Source organism: Bombus affinis, chromosome 2, assembly GCF_024516045.1.
Source record: "Bombus affinis isolate iyBomAffi1 chromosome 2, iyBomAffi1.2, whole genome shotgun sequence".
Classification (NCBI taxonomy): domain Eukaryota; kingdom Metazoa; phylum Arthropoda; class Insecta; order Hymenoptera; family Apidae; genus Bombus; species Bombus affinis.
In genome coordinates, this window is record NC_066345.1 from 521,020 (window position 1) to 537,426 (window position 16,407).

The following is a 16,407-nucleotide window of genomic DNA, read 5'->3' on the forward strand; positions in this document are numbered from 1 at the left end:
GAAAGTCCTGTAAATTTATTAGTTAGGTCAATACTATCGTAAATCTAAGAATCTGGAATACTAAAATCACTGTAAAACGCCAACCGATTGAGTGGGGAAAATTTCAAAACGAAAGGAAGCATCACGATATTTCCGGGCAAGCTCAGGACGATTCTAAATAAAAAGGAAGAAATAGAATATCTCTTACAGTTTCTGAAGGACACAAACCTTTCCCAAATAGTCTAACCGTAGAAAAGCAACGATATTCACTACAACTGATACGTGTTATAGGTATATTAATATGTATGTAATATATAATTATATATACACACACACTAATACCATGTAGATATTGTACATATATATGACTAAACACCGAAAGTATTATAAACATCATATTAGTCTAATATAATATTTCATTTGCTTATTTATGAGTTTATTTTGAGGTGGTGATATTAACATAATATATAAATAACATAATAATAAAGTTATTAGCGACCAGCAAAATCGATTCATAATTCGTGGTTACATGTTTCTAAGATTAGATGATATTCAGTTACATGGAACCTAGTAGGCTTATCCGTTTAATAAAAAGTGTATCGCGTCATGAACATTTTCAGAGACGTTCGGGATAGACTTCATGTCGGTTTTAATGTTGCGGCTATGTATTCCTTTCAAATGAAAATTTACTACAGTCCAGTAAAATATGTTACATGGTTGTTGGTGATGTACAAGATTCAGTATTCTGCAAGCGGTTGTTTTGTTAATGAGTGATCATGCATTAGTCTAGAATGGCCGGTATGAATGTGGGTTCTAACATTGTGTAAGCCTATGAGATACAATTTTAAACAACTGTAGTCGCTAATAATTCCCACAGGTGGATTTATAAATAAATTAATCAAATTTTTAAAAAGCATTGTCAATATATATATACAATATTATACTTAGGGAGAAGGTTGGTGCAATTACAAAATTCGTATAACGAAATTCATGGTATATACACCATCGTTAAAAAATATGCGAATATTTGCATATAATAAAATAACACTACACCAACAAATATTAGGTCAAGCTATAGTGAAATATTCTATGAATTATATGCGCGAATATCCCTTTCACGAATGATTAATCTTCGAAACCCGCTACGTACTTGTTTCTCACACGGTATATTTCAATTACAGAATAAGTCGAACTACCATGATTTTATTCTTTACAAGTATCATAGCTACATATTATTATAACGCAGCGTGTATAAGCTAGATTTTAGCTGGAAGCGATATAGCGAGGTCGTAAATCAAAATGTTAAACGGTGACATCGATTGATCCAGCCGCAGTCATGGCCGTACGCATCCGTGAACAGAGTTGCCAGGAAATTCTTTGCCACCGACCTACTTCAAAGAATAAAATAGTTCCGATTGTGAGCTGACGTCGTACAATCCTGAACAAGGCTCGAGCTCGGCTTCTCTGTTTCTCCTAAAGTGTTTTGACTTACATATTTTGATTATCACACACGTAAACTTTAATACCTGGCCGATTTTACGATCTCGTATCACTATACGTACATAGTGACGCGACTAAATTCATTTTTCAAGGCCAACGTGCAATATTTAAAAATAGTATTTTCTAATTGTCAAAGCTCGCGAATAAAAATTATTTCGTCGTTTGACAGGCGTCTTCGGATATTTCAATTTTTAAATACCTAATATGTTAGGGCATATGTGAATTTTCTAAACTCGCAGCAATGCTCCAAACATTAATTATTAGTATTTTAATAGTAGATATGTATGAGTATATACATTGTTGACAGTAAAATGCATTATTACTGTTTTCACTTTAGTAAATATTTACATTCATAGTCTGGCGATCTTATAAAATGAGAGTAGCTGCTGTTGCGATTTAATTAATTCGTCATTAATCTGTATATATTGTCAAGGTCAAGGTATTAATGCATAGGAAAATCATAGATCGATTTAGAAATGATTACATAGAAATTCTAATTCTAATTCATATTTGTTACATTGCAATAAACGTCAATCAACTTAAAATATATTAACGTTCCAAACTTTATTTTTCTTTAAGTAACATTACAATTTTCCGTTACGTACACCTACTGTAGATTCATTCAGTGGTAGGATTCAGCCGGTTTGCACCGGTTCTGTAGAGCCGTTTCCTAAAAGTTTCGTACTTTCGCCGAACCGGTTGTTAAAATGATACTTGTAATCGTATTTACCTGGCTGTTTCATAAAATTTTCATTATAAGTTTGTTGTTTTCATTTCTGTAGCTGCCGCTGAGGTTGCGACTGGTGATACCATTACACTTTGGCGTTTAACTACATATATGAAATAATAAACTATTTTTTCGTCACTAGCGCGCCGAACCGGTTGTTAAAGTATTTAAATCTCGCCACTGGTTTTATTCGCTGTTGCCTATGCAAAGATAGAGTCAGAAGCTAATACGATGTCAATTAGGCGTTACGAGGGAGGTAGTCGTTCCCTTATTTAGAAGTACAGTTAGTATTTGCAATTCCTTCCTCCTTTTCCGCCGCATTTCATACCGCAATTCCACGTTTTTATATCGTTAAACGTAGACGTGGTCTATATTTGACACTTCAGAGCTGCAATTTCTCTTTGCCTTATTTATATACGATTAATTAATTGGAAATGTAACTTGCAGTGTTTTCTGGAGAAGGAACTGTTTCCAATTTTTTCGAACTTCATCGTCACGCGGCAAGATTCGCCATTAGAGTGTTCTAACGGTTTTTGTAGTGAGTCATGCTTTATGACTATAATATGCCAGAGATTCGATTCTATACGCGCTACATAATTTAGCTCTTCCTCGCAGCAGCGGCGGAAAAACTTCGATTTAGTTACACTGATCGAAAGTTGCTTCTTTATTGACAGCGATAAATTTATAATCGACACTCGATGACTATATGTTTATTTCGAAGACTATTTAATTACAACATAAGAGTATACTAAAGGTATAAAAGCATACGGTATGAAATGCTGTATCTTGTAGGAAATCTAGAACTAGTTAATATTGTTCTTATAAATTATAGGTTTGTTATATATAAATAACAATTGAAATTCTCGATAATATATTTGACGATACAATACCCATAATGGAAACAGGCTCGTAAATAGCACAAGCATTGACAAAGAGCGTTCTTCAAACCAAGCAAAGTTTAAGGAAGAAACGAGTAGAAGTTTGCGGAATTTGCAAAGTTCTCAAGGATTTGCAGTTTACTTTGAATTGAAATACATACAACTTTCGTCCTACTTCCCTCCTTTTAAATTCTAAAGAATCGCAGTTAATATATCATACTTACGTTATCGTCTTCGGCAAATTTGAGATAACATAATTTGTAAACATAACTCGTGGCGCAATTTGCAGAGAAATTGCAGATTCAAAATTACGATTACCACCGTACGTATATTACATTTATTGAAATATCTTACATTTAATATTTCGAAATATATTATCACAATTCCACGTACTGAGACTCATTTTGCTCGAAAATTAATGAAACTGAGAACCACACAAACTATAGAACTTGCCAGGGAAACTGTGCAGTGAAGTAGAATCGAGTGTAATTATTTTTCTATAATTTACGTTTATGTAAGTATCTTACATTTAATATTGCGAAATGAATTTTCGCGATTCCACAAACTGAATTATTTCGCCCGTAGAATGAATTTTTCTATAATTTACATTTAATATTTCGAAATATATTATCACAATTCCACGTACTGAGAATCAGTTTGCTCGAAGATTAATGAAACTGAGAACCACACAAACTATAGAACTTGCCAGGGAAACTGTGCAGTGAAGTAGGATCGAGGGTAATTATTTTTCTATAATTTACATTTAATATTTCGAAATATATTATCACAATTCCACGTACTGAGAATCAGTTTGCTCGAAGATTAATGAAACTGAGAACCACACAAACTATAGAACTTGCCAGGGAAACTGTGCAGTGAAGTAGAATCGAGTGTAATTATTTTTCTATAATTTACGTTTATGCAAATATCTTACATTTAATATTGCGAAATGAATTTTCGCGATTCCACAAACTGAATTATTTCGCCCGTAGAATGATCAAACTAAGAAATATACAAACTCTACTGTTGCCTAAGGAAACTGTGCAGTGAAGTAGAATCGAGTGTAATTATTTTTCTACATTTCACATTTATGTAAATATCCTACATTTAATATCTCGAAACATGTTTTCACAATTCCGCGTACTGAGAGTTATTTCACACGAAAATTAATGAAAGTAAGAAACGCACAAACTGTAGAACTACCTAAGCAAATAGACTGCGGATTTTTATGCAATGTACAGAGAGTTGTACAGTTGCAACGTACACCCACGTATAAAATATCCAAAGTATAGTATTCTTTGTAATATCTAACAGGTAGAACAATATTCTGCTTAGATCTTATTCTTTCAATCGTATCTACGAGAATATGAAGTTGCGTAAAAATTCGCAGTCTACTAATAAAACTAAGAAACGTAGAAACTACAGAACTATCCAAACTGTCCAAGTGTATGTAATTATATAACGATTAGTGCATTAGAATAGAGTGTAATTATTTTTCGATAAATTACGTTTATGTAAATATCTTAGATTCCATATCTCGAAACATATTTTCACAATTCCACCTGCTGGGAATTATTTCATACGGAGATTGATGAAACTAAGGAACACACAAACTGTACAATTGCCTAGGGAAATTATACAGTGACGTAGAGTGCAGTGTAATTATTTTTCGATAAATTAGTGAGGGCCATTTAATGCGTCCCGTATTCCAATTATCGATCTGCCGTGATTTTAATATGAAAGGATGCGTAGCATGCGATGAATGGAACACGCTTGGCTGTTCTACGTTTGCGTAACCCTTGTAACGCTGTTCGATTCATTCATATGCTAATGGAAATTAATGCGTTCTGTTCCTAATGCTCACGCACTTCTCTGCTGAGTACGTACATCATCGATGTTTCGATGTTTCTCGACCTACATACATATAGTCTTTGGGCTAAGTTGAAGTCGTAGGTTTGACAGGTGTAAACGCAGTGCATCATCCTGTCGAATATGCGACGCGATGCGATTTCCAGAATTTGCTAGATGAGAGCTTCGAGTTTTGGTATTTGAATATTAATGCGTGTTATGCAAACTCGCGCGCCGCTGCTGCGTGTTTCACATACGCTTTTATGAAATATTAATGAAGCTTGTCTATGTGTCCTGTTTGTTTGTCTTCCAAGTGCGTCTCTGTATTTCCGCACTTTTATGCGGAAATTGTGTATACCAGCTTGCAAGAAATACGATTGCTATTGCGAGCCGTTTAAATAGAAAGTTTTATCAGAGAGAAACGAACATCCCGCTCGACCATCTTCCGTATTGTGTTCATACAAATTTTCTTCGGATCAATCTCACAGGGTTTATTTTAATCTGCTTTTCTCTGCGAGGTAGTTGCGTTTGTAAATCGTTTCGCTTCACACTATCGACGCTATCAAAAGGAATCATTCGTATGATCAAAGATGAGACATAAGCGACGATTAAATTAAAGAAAAAAAAATTAAAATCGCGTAAACACGACAAAGCCCGGTAACAGATAGCAGAATGTAATCAGGTTTACGTGGCAGCGGCTGTCATAGTGTTAACTAGCTTTCAAACAGAATCAGCTGCGACGATAAGTCACCAACACACCGTTTACCAACACTTTTGTCGTATAAATTCTCTTCATCGTTTCTATACGTTGAAACGTATTCGAATAGCAGCAGTTTTTGTGAATAAGTATATTTGGCTGGCTATTGAGCGCACAATAAATCAAAACTCTAACGAGTATGTTGTGTATTATCGTCCTAACAATTCAAGATTTCGACTCAAAAATAGCCTTCTTCGATTTTTCACGATCCTGCTGTAAGCCTTACTAACATCACTGCTAGTTCTTTGTGCGTTTCGAAAAGGACACTCGATATATATACACGTATACCGTTTGAAACAAATATTCATATTTATGCGTAATTACATGAGCAAAGGTTTCGTTCGTGTACTTGAAATTGATACACATTGCGGTAGAATGTAAATCGGTCGCGTTCAAACGCTCTCTTTCTCCGCGATTCTCACCAACCTATGGATAATAATTACTTCCAAAAACTATTTGTATTTACCGCGATAAATCCTATTTTAGATGTACCTTTGAAACAAGGGTTACCGAAGATTCCTACCGTACTTCGCATAAATCTCAATTTCTGCTGGAATTCAACATCGATGGTAACTGACACAGTGGATTCTATAAGCTGCGGGCTCCTACTCACTTCGGTTGTCAATTGCTATTGATCAAATACTCTTCTTCTCAAGCCCTTCCGACATTTGCTCGAGTTCTCGGTTCTTCTTCTGTCAGAAAATTCGATATCGTATCCGTCGCTACTTTTTGTTTGTCTTTAAACGCTCGGTTCGTCTTTCCTTGTTTAATGAACAATCTCCAGTCTGAAAAAGTTCCTCCACGGTATTGACTTTTGAAATTTTCTTTCAAACTGTAATATTTCTTTTAGAGCTCCGTTAGATCAGATCAAGGATTCCAAGGATTTGTGAAATTATCCTTTCCCTTGGCGAGTTTAAATATATGTTTAATATACGTACATATTTATATTTGAAGAGTAGCGGATAATATTTATTTAACATCGATACGTGTTCATAATTTTATTCTCTTCTCACTCATTTTAATCTCTCCATATTTTACACGCGCTTTCGCTTGCTTTCACTTTATTGACTCTGTTATAATTGCAGCAAATAGAATTCAAATATTCACTGATGTCAAATAAATACCTTGTTTTATACGCATTTTCGCTTACTTTCATTTTATCCACTCTGTTGGCGTATTAATTAGCGTAATTAGGCTAAATAGGATTCAAATACGCATTGATATCAAACAAATTTCTTTCGACATAAATGTGACAAAATTAATGATATTCTTATCGTATATTCTTCCTCCTAACTTGCAATTTTACGTTTACACAGATAAAATCGGCTCATGTGTATCAAGCGAGCAACTACTTTATGATAATGCCAAGTGCTACGACGACTAAACCGATAATAAAATGTACTTTACGAACAAGTTTTTGTAACGTAGAGTAAACTCGGCTTAGTGCGCGATACTGCTTATTCCTAGGAGCTTTTTCATTCGTTCGAGACACGAGGTAGCTAGATCTAGCTTAGTTAAACAAAAAAGCTAATAGACAGTGTTGGTCTTCCAGTTCATGCTACAGAAAACAAATTAGTCAGTCGAAGTTAGTATGATGGAATGAGAGAGTGTTTTTGTTCCAGCAGAGTGTTATTCGTGCTAATCGTGTACGATGACTGTTTTTATGTTATACACGCCCTGAAAGGCAAATAGAGCATTAAAAATAGTCGTAACTGATGACATCTCAGCAGGACTTCATTTTACAATTACGGTATATATTACTTTGTTTGTAAAAACTAACTAGTTTCTTATCTGTTGAACATCTAGACCTGTTTCTATTCTTCAACTATTTCAGGCAATCTGAAAGTGGCTATGAAAAATAACTTTCTCGTATCTTAGGTACACGATTGTATCTCACTCTATTTACTATCGAGAAAACGTGTCATTATTTGATAACAACACATTTCCAGCGTTCCTCGAAGAAGAGTATGCACTACGCAAACATTGGCATTCTTGAGAGATATTCACTGCGTTCAGTTTATCTGCGATATTTCTGGAATCTTCTGGAAGATTTGTAACGTTATTAGGATGGATGTACAATTGTTTTTGGAAGCTTAAGATGCGAGTATAGCCAAGATCATTCATGTAGGCTCTAATGACAGTGATTTTGGAAGACAGACGAATATTATGTTTGTCAACTTCTTCTTCGGTAATACCACGCGCAATTAGAAAACACACGTTGCGTTGGGAAGAATAATACGTTTCGCCTTGGAGATTAGAGAACCAACCTCCAGAGCATGTTGATCAATATTGACATTCGTGTGCGAATCGCTAAGCTTGTCTACGTTTTCTTTGCTCTTTAAATATAAACACACACGGTCATGAGAAATTCTTAACACGAACCTGATGTTCTTCGGATCGATCATTTGTCCTGTTGCCACTGTATGCTTTAAATGAAGTTGGTACATCCAAATGCGAATTCTTACAAAATAAACGACATTCGTTTGTCCACGTTTGCCCCGTCAAACTTCGTTTATTCATCTTTCAAAGGAAAATCATTGGTCTCCTTTAAATTTGGCAATAATTTTTCTTTTTGTTTGAAGGGTGGACAAATGGAAGTTCTGAGTAGACAAACGCGGGAAAATCGTGGACAAACGAGGACAAATCGTGGACAAACGAACGCCGTTTGGTTTTAGTAAAAAATTCGCATTTGGGGTTGCCAACCTCACCTAGTCTGAATCGCTGTAACTTCCATAGAGTCAAGAACAATAGCCTGTTCTCTAGTGGGAAATCGCGTCTGTTGCGCTACCTGAGCATATGACATTGTGAATGAGGGTTTTCTGTTTCGTTGAACGAAATACCAACTTTATAAACTCTTTGGAAACAGAAACACTAGCCACGATCGAATATCACGAATATCGCCACGTTTGATCCAGATGAACTCTCTGCTTCCATAGCAAATGTTAGAAAGATAAAAGCGGCAATTCTCGTATAGTTGTTATTCATTTTGAATTGCGCGCCGAACATAGCCCCTACTGTTCCGTTTTTCCTTTCTTCATTTTCTTGTTCTGTACGTCCCGTGCAGTTATGGAGAGTTCGATGCGAGCGCGCACATCTGCCTAAGCATCCGTTACCTTTTTGTGCAATAAAGAAATCGGTAAATATTCATGAAAAGAGAGTCACTTGCGATTTCGACGATCTTTTGATATATTGTCAAGGTCATCAGACTTGCATCACCAAAATGTATGAAGCATCTCCAATTCGAATGCGAGACACTGCAGATCTCAAGGCGAGTGTGTACAACAGAACCAGTCACGGTTTTGACGACAATTTTCTAATCCACGAAAGTTACTTTATTTTAATCATGCTAACCAACTTGATTCTAAATTGATCCTAATTGACACTAATGTGAATTAACTCGAAGCTTTAGCTTTTGGAAGAAAGCCCTTCGCGACTATTTTAAGCACTTTAAGAACCAAACTCTTGTTCGAAAATTTGTTTGAAAATTACGACCAGTTTTATGAAAAAAGAATACACATTTGTTATTTGGTTGGTTAACAAGTTGCTGAAGTGCAACATTGCTCGTGTACAACATCAAGCGTGAAGAGGTTAATTACACCACAGCTCAAGCTCAACCAGAATCGAGAAATATTGCAATTAACTTTTTTTAGTAAAGAAAGCAGTTTCTTCAACTTCTCGACGATGCTGAACCGCTGATTAATTATCTTCCCGCATCTTGGTTAATTTTAGCGGGCTCGCGCAGTTTCCAGCAATTCTAACCACATTCGACTTGCGGAGAAGTTGCGAAACACGCGTGCAGCTTTAACCAACGACCGCCAGGAAATGGATCGAGTATTCGTACCGCGTTTTTCTGTATTATCTTCCCTCTCAAAAGAAGAACAGAGCTAAACCGACGAATAAGAGAAGGATGATAGGATAGATTGAAAGACACAGAGTTTAAAAGGCCTTTTACGAGCATCGATCGAGTAAAAAGCCGATCTACCACTATTACGCTCCATCGAAACTTAATCGGTGTTCCTCTGCTCGATCAATGAATGCAAATCGGTCTTACATTTTCTCTTTGTCTTCTGCATTTTCCTTTTACCGGGTTCTTTGCTTTGGACAGCTTACAACTTTATCAAATATATTTTTTCGTTGGCGACCGAGTTATTATTTTACAAAGAATGGTTTGATGTCGTCGACAACTATATCGGATTCAGATGCGAATGTCAAGTAAACTTTGAAATTTATCTAATAAAATATATCACTGTTTTGTGTTTATGAGATAATATCGATACCATTGTCTAGAACGTTAACGTCTTAGGAATTGAGATATCAGTGGCAAGCAATCTCCAAAGACAGACTATTTATTTAACAAAATATATTATTGCTTTTATTCCTAAGAATGTTGTTTATAAGATTGACCGTTTGCTGCTATTAATGATATTTGCCTGGCAGCAAATACGTACATGAAAAACAGTTTGTTTCTTATACATAACATTTTAACTATTCTGATAATTTCGTACTTTTTATTAGACGTTATACACATTATTAACGGAGATACAGAGTTTAAATTACTTTATTCCATGTCTCTATCTTATATATTGCTACACTTTACTTTTACATGTACGTATCAAACTGTTCAAATGGTGTTCGATATTTTATACGACATTTATCGCTTATTTCTTATCTACAACGAAATGCATCGAGTATATTGCTTAAGATCCAAGTGCAGATAAATAAACAGAAAATAGAAAACCTAAAGTAATTGAGGTTTATAGCCTAATAGAATTAATCAGAAAGTATAAAGCTTGTAGGATGTTCGTTACGCTAAAGTATTCTTAGAAGTACATACTTTATCGATGTCTTCCTTCTTTTTCTGATTTTTTACAACCGATATAGTCGAAGTTCAAAGGTTTACTTATTTTTCAAAAATTTAGCATGGAATGTGAAATTCTTTAGAAGCTGATATATTCGTTTATCTTTTTTAACGATAATCGTAATTTATACTTTTACTAGATGGCAGATCGACGTGTTGCAGATATTCTTTAGAAAGCTGCTTTTACACAGCTCATTAATCCTGTGCCCGGCCGTAAAGGTCTTGTACACGTAGGTACTCGTGTTCCCAGAAAGCTTGTTTACCGCGGATTCTTATCTGCGAAGGAAACGCAGGGTTTAACGGAGCATGTATAACGTTTTTCCTCAATACGTCCGACGTTTCTTTCTCAGCCAACCCTGTAATCTATGCTAAGCCCTCGTGTAGCAGTTCCATGTAATGGTATATTGGGAAAATATTCCAGGAATGTTAAACGCGCGATTAAAAGTTCAAAGGAGAATGTACTTTACCTCCACACCTGCCCAAACAAGTAAAAGCTTTAAATTTTACAAAGCACTTGAAGATGTTATTTATGTCGCGTATATGATTCATTCGAACTGATTTTACTTTGAACGATGTTGAATGTGTTTGGATGACGATTTGGATGATCATCTCTGACGAGTAAATCTTCCGCACGAAATAATCAATTTGCGAGTTAATGATTTCTGCTCGAACGAGTAAAAACGTTGTTCGTAAATGAATCGTATCGTTAATTATATTGCATGAGCAATTGTGTTTCTTTCTTTTTCTATATCGTACGTTTTCTTGCTCGGTCTTATCCGAATGAAAACTCTCGTTGTTTTATCATCGCGTGATCAGCGCTATCATCCTTTCGAAGCTTTTGATCGAATAATTGTCCGATCCTAAGTTGATGAAACTCAGCCGTGTGGACACAGTCTTAAACAAGATGAAGTGACTTCTAGTCGGTCAAGCAGCGACACCCGATTCTTCTATTTCTTGTTGAACGACCTGGTCATTTTCGACTATAGTTTCCCTAACGTAAACGGGATTTTACGAAGCACTGTAACGAAATCTTCAATTGCCGCAGTCGGTCGTAGCTGCTATTTCTGGTTGACCGACCTGGTCATTTCAATCGTAATCACCTGATGTAAACGTTTTAACGTAATACGAAAGTCTATGACAGTATTTCCTCGCGAAGTTAACTTGCTAAATGGAAAATACCAGTTAACTCGTCACTCAATTGTCAATCACAGGGAATAATTTCAAATTCTTTCAAGAACTTCATAATTCATATCTTATCTTTATCTTTCGCGTGTCATTTAATCTTCATCAAAGACAATTTACGTTGGTTTTATCATCGCGAGGATTAAAATCCAAGCGAAAGGCTTGATCTGCCTTTACTGACTTGTAATTCCACAACTATATCAATTTCTCGTTACAAGAAAACTTTAACAATTAATTTAATAAAAATACATGATAAAGTACGAATCATTGCGCGGTTAATAATTGTCATGGCCACCGCGTTACATAAATGGCATAGTTCCCACTTATTCGCTCTTTTCCTCGTGACTAGACTGCAAATTGTCGCGCATTCGTACGAAATTTAAAAGCGCGAAAATGCACGGAAAGCGTATGCAATCTGCAAAAGTATACAAACCACCTAAAGTATACTGATCGTTGTAATATTTAAGAGACGAAACAAATTTCTGCTGGAATTCTATTTTTTGAATTACCTTCACGCAAGACTAAGTTCGCATAAAAATCTACGTTCATGATTCTACTCATAATTCTCGAATCTTTCGTATCTGATGCGAAAGCGGAACGTATAGTCTCTCTGTTACTACACGTGATATTCGTACTACGTGGGCGAATACAACGGTGACACGGAATTTGCACATTGCACATGCGATGAATTCGTCGTTTGACACTCCGCCTGCAATCTGCTGGCGACACTGTCCGTAATTACGTTATATGTCCTCGGCTTACAATAACGATCGTTGATGCGTGGGTTCGACCAACGACCAAGCGTAACGGTAAAGAGATTCATGTCGAATACGTTTCACTTAGCTCCTATTCGTTTCCTCGATCGTCCTCCTGGTGCAGCGTTCCTAACGCAAAGTTACGCTCTTCCGCTACCATCTCTCGTTACCGCGTGGCTTTACGGACGCCATTGTGTCGACTTTAACCAACGAAGCGTCGTAAACTATGGATTTGTGTCTCAGCTATCTCGTATTAGATCACGATCGAATGGTCACCTGCTGTTTTCCGATAACAACGTATTAGAAACTAAAATTTTCATATTTCGAAGGAAATTAAATTCGCTGTGTTATTTCGGTCCAGTTGTATTTCTTTTGCGTTAGAAAGTATCTCAAGTTTGAGCAATTTGTGGAAAAATCGTTGTCATAAAGAATATATAATATGTATAGAATGAGATAGAAAATCTGCAGGTTATTCCAAGCTAGTAATTCTAAGAACCACGTCAAATCCTCTATGTAAGAAACTATGACGTAAGGAAGATATTAACCCTTTGAGTGCTGTGGGCGCATATAGGTGTCTGGCGAAAGCTATCGGTGTGGACTAAGGACATATATATGCACTTTCTGTAAATGCCCGGCATGGACTAAGGACGCATGTATGGGTTTTTCAATTTTTCCGAACACCTACGCAGAAGTAATACTATTACGTTTGTGTGAAATAAATATAAATGCATTCCTTACGGCAGTAAACAAATGCCAATAGTGCCTCGTTATTGTCGAAGTGATCACCACTTGTAAGAAAACTCTACATCTGGTTTTTTTAGTTTTCTCAAGCACTGAATTTTTCACACACAACTAAATTATTAACCTGCGTTATATTTACTAAATTTAGTTTTCTAGTTTATCGTTTTCTAGTTTATTACCCAAATTCTAGTTAACTGTAAATTTCAATGTTTATAATAAATAATTAAAAATAACTAAAAAATAACGCTCTTGAATCATTTAATCTCGTGCAAAAGAATTACTATAACTTATTACGATTTGCGCTTTGAATAGTCAATCAACAGAGTTCAGTCTAACGAAAAAGTATTCCGTCCACAGCGATCGTCAGCGCTAGACGCGCGCCGTCTGTACGGATGGCATATGCCGCGAGTATTCAGCACTCAAAGGGTTTAAAAATCCCAACAGTGGAAGATACTCAGAAGTTGGAAGATGCTTCAAAACGCATCAACATAGGATGAAAAACCGCACGAATCAATTTATCAAAAGTTGTCACTCAGGTTTACCCGAAAGGCTCAAAACATCCTTTAGATTTACTTGCATCTAGTAATTGAATAATTGCTTTGATACAACGTTAGCCTTTAGTCTAGTGATTATTGATAAATGTATTATAGGATTTTTTAATATTTATTTAGAATGAATTAAATAGGAAACGATGGTTATTTAACGTGAACTAAATACAGTAATGTGCTGTAACTAAGAAAGAACTAATGTGCAGAACTAATTAAATAGTTAATTTACAACTCTACTCACTACGGTTCCAACGCTCTCTTTTACATGGACCACCCTCCTTGACAACGCTGACAACATTCTCTCACTTCTCAACTAACTACTGACTGTGTCGCATTTTCTGCATTCTTTTATTTTTCACACAAACAACACATTTTCTTCCTGATAATTAGGTGCGACTGTCCGCGAAACAGGTAGACAACTGTTATAACGAGGCATTATTGGCATTTGTTTACTGCCGTTACTAAGGAATGCATTTATATTTATCTCACACAAACGTAATAGTATTACTTATGCGTAGGTGTTCGGAAAAATTGACAAACGCATATATGCGTCCTTAGTCCATGCCGGACACATGCTGAAAACGCATATATGCGTCCTTAGTCCATGCCGGACACTTGCAGAAAACTCATATATGTGTCCTTAGTCCACACAGACGCATATATGCGTCCATAGCACTCTAAGGGTTAAGCGTCCCTTTGTCCTTTCTCATAACCCCACCACGTACGTGTTCCGCAACCGTCCGTGGTCATGGTCACGTAGGCCTCTTTTTCGCGTAACTATTCGACTGAAGGATCGACTTTAGGCTTTCTGGCAACACTGTTTATGGTTCATCCGATATTTCTTAGGCCATTTGTCCACGATACCACAATATCGAGATCCGCAAGTTATTTTAAAGGAGTACCATAAGATAAATGTAAGAGATTATAAGTATACAATTAGGAAGATTTGATAAAGGAACGTCTATAAAAGAGGAAGAAAAGAATTGGATGCATCGTTTCTTGTTCCAATTTTGTATTGTATATCTTCCCTAAATTCAGATTAGAGCAAAATTGAAATATAAAAGTTGGAGGATCGTAGGGGGGTCAGAGGTGAATTATTATTGTTTGATCAGACATGATCGATGTCGTCTGTTTCCAGATCTTGCACATACGTTGCATGGGCGATCGAGTTGTAGCAAAGCTTTTTTCTTTTTATAGTATTCTTCTTTCTATTGTACTTATCGACGTCGAGCATGTGTTATGAACCCATTAACGTGTAATGTGTCACGTAAAATTAATGATAAATGAGGTGCAGCTGAGCAATAACTTAACTTGACCGTGCTTTTATAATTTTGTAGGATTTTATTCACGAAAATGATTAAGTATAATATTACAATGAAGTAGCGAAGTTAAAATAGTTGTTGTACACAAGACTCAAAACTCAAGACTAAAGACTAAAACTAGTCTCGTGGTCGAATGCTTGCAGTTTTTATATTTTGCGTTTGTAAGTGTAAGGGGCAAGGGGATTGTTCTGCGTAATGGGGAAAGTGTAATGGTGGGCCATGTGCAAAGGCCAAGTAAAAACCTAACGGTTCGCTGTCAGTAGAATGGCGTGGATTTGGGTATGGTCATTGTCACAAATGCTTGGTCAGTAATTACATTATTTCTAAATTTTTTCTTAGCAGTTGTCTGTCACCACTCGTTTTACAAATTATATTAGAATCAATCTTGAAACTCATGATAATGTAGTATTATTGAAAACTTAAGTTACAGATATTTAAAATAGTCATGAAATATTTTAAAAAGATCTTTATTTAAAATACTCAATTTAAATCGCGTACGAAATTAGGGAATTTAGAACAGAGATAGAAAGATTTTATCCTTCAACTTGAAAATTGAAATATTCTGCACGATTCAAGTACAATATCAAATGACAATTTTTAAACAATTAATCCGTTGTTCAGATAATTTGTATGAGATACAAAAAATAACATACTTACGTATAAATCCGCTCGAAAACGAAGCAGTCTTCCAATAAAGGAACGTCAGTGTAAATACAGCATATGTAGTATAAGTTTCACATTGACACAGTACAGTGATCTTGCATGCGAAAAATGAATGCACTACACGAAAACAAAAAATTAAATCGACCTGTTCGAGCAAAATATGATTTCATAAACGATCTCACTGAAGAAATTCGATAGCACATAAATAAAAAACTTAATTGTAAGTAGAGCAAAGGATTAATATAATAAACGATTTTACGTATTCGATTTGACGTCAGTCGTCAACGATGTACGACAATTCATTATCTACTAACCGCTTGTCCTATAACGACTGAAACTCGCGGTAAGAAATTTGGGCGAAGAACAATAAACACGAGCCCGACTCGTATTACGTACGTCGTTCGAACTAAACGTAAACAAGACGAACGTAGCTCGTCGTTCAGTTCTCCTTTAGTTGCGTGTTATTCTTCGTTACGTGCACACGTGTTATAATTCCCTAAAACTATTAAACAACCCTTATACCTATTGTGTCAGTGAAAAGAAAATTTAATATTGATGATAGTAGTGTGAAGTGTGTTATTATTGCGGATAGTGATTCGGCAGACCTTTCTGATAATAATAATGATGGTAAGTATATTGTGTTTCCTAT

General features: G+C 35.8%; 1 long non-coding RNA gene across 1 annotated transcript in view; it reads right to left on the minus strand.

Moving 5' to 3' along the window:
* Nucleotides 1-13,619, minus strand: part of LOC126924027 (uncharacterized) — a 291,770-nt gene extending 278,151 nt beyond the window's left edge. Inside the window, exon 1 of the long non-coding RNA XR_007713382.1 lies at nt 13,507-13,619. This is a non-coding gene — a long non-coding RNA (uncharacterized LOC126924027). The remainder of the gene's footprint in view (nt 1-13,506) is intronic.
* Nucleotides 13,620-16,407: the final 2,788 nt, after the last annotated feature.